This window comes from Mizuhopecten yessoensis, unplaced genomic scaffold (assembly GCF_002113885.1).
Source record: "Mizuhopecten yessoensis strain PY_sf001 unplaced genomic scaffold, ASM211388v2 scaffold9423, whole genome shotgun sequence".
In the NCBI taxonomy this organism is placed as follows: Eukaryota; Metazoa; Mollusca; class Bivalvia; order Pectinida; family Pectinidae; genus Mizuhopecten; species Mizuhopecten yessoensis.
The window spans coordinates 333591-335004 of NW_018408040.1; positions in this window are offsets into that span (position 1 = coordinate 333591).

Here is a 1414-nt window from a genome sequence, read left to right on the forward strand (position 1 = left end):
CAGTCCGCTTCAAGCACATTTACACACATGCACGCACACATTACTGATATGCAGGTCATCCTTAATTGACAATAAATGTTAGCAGGACGTCAACCAAAATAAAACCAAACCAAATTATAATTTCGTAAAAGTGAATTGCACCGAAAATTCAGTATATTTATGAATCCAGCTGTCATATGATAAAACCTTTTCATATACCTACAGCGGCGTAACATAGCGGTTACATTAGAAGTCCATCAAGCTTATACGCTGTACCTACCTCTTTCCTACATCAGTGTAAACCGACATTCATTAGGACTAACAGTATCGCCGTGAAGTGAACAGTATATGCTAATTCTGGTTGATTTATATAAATCGGACTCATTTGAGACTAGTGATATTTCAGGTGAAGAATTTAACTTATTTATGTGTTCGTTATGTGCACTCTTGCCGAAACATCGACCATCAGAACAACCTTATAGTGACTATATGTTTTAGCTGTGATATTAGCTTACCAATTTATAAAGCAGCAGTCAACTTCCAACAGGAAGATAACAAACTGCCTTTCTGTGGTATAATTGTACCGTACAAGGCAAAGTTTGTTAAAACAAATTGACAAGATCATTGGTGCGGGAAAATCAATACGTTGTGTGAGATTATTAAAGACGACTCTTTTTTTTAGGAATTATGACCCCTGCAGGTGGGGGATCGGGAAAGGAATACACCTTATGTTACCCACTGCATGTATCGTAGGAGGCGACTGATGAAGGAACCCCCTGCAGAAATGGCGGATTTGCTTTTGTGTCCTCTATTTGGGGACACAAAAGCGACCAAAATAAATCTGCTGAGCCCATTGCAATATTTGGGATCTTTACTTCTATCTACTTCTTACTACCTTTTATTAGCTCACCTGGTCCGAAGGACCAAGATGAGCTTATGCCATACCGTGGCGTCCGTCGTCCGTCCGTCGTCCGTCCGTCCGTACGTACGTCAACAACTTCTTTAAACGACTTCTTCTTCTTAACCACTGGTTGGAATTAAACTAAATTTGACTGGAAGCATCCCTAGGTGGTGGGGATTCAAAATTGTACAAATGGTGGGGCTGACTTCCCAGGGGGCTTAGGGGCGGGGCCAAAAGGGGTCAATTTGCCCATAATCCTTTAAGCGACCTCTTCTCTTAAACTAAGAGGTGGATATCATCCATATTTAACTGGAAGCATCCCTAGGTGATGGAGATTCAAAATTGTACAAACGGTGGGGCTGGCTCCCCAGGGGGCTGAGGGGCTGGGCCAAAAGGGGGCAATTTGGTTATTAGCTCATCTGGCACGAAGTGCCAAGTGAGCTTATGCCGTGGCGCGGCGTCCGTCGTCCGTCTGTCCGTCCGTCCGTCCGTCCGTCCGTCCGTCCGTCCGTCCGTCCGTCCGTCCGTCCGTCC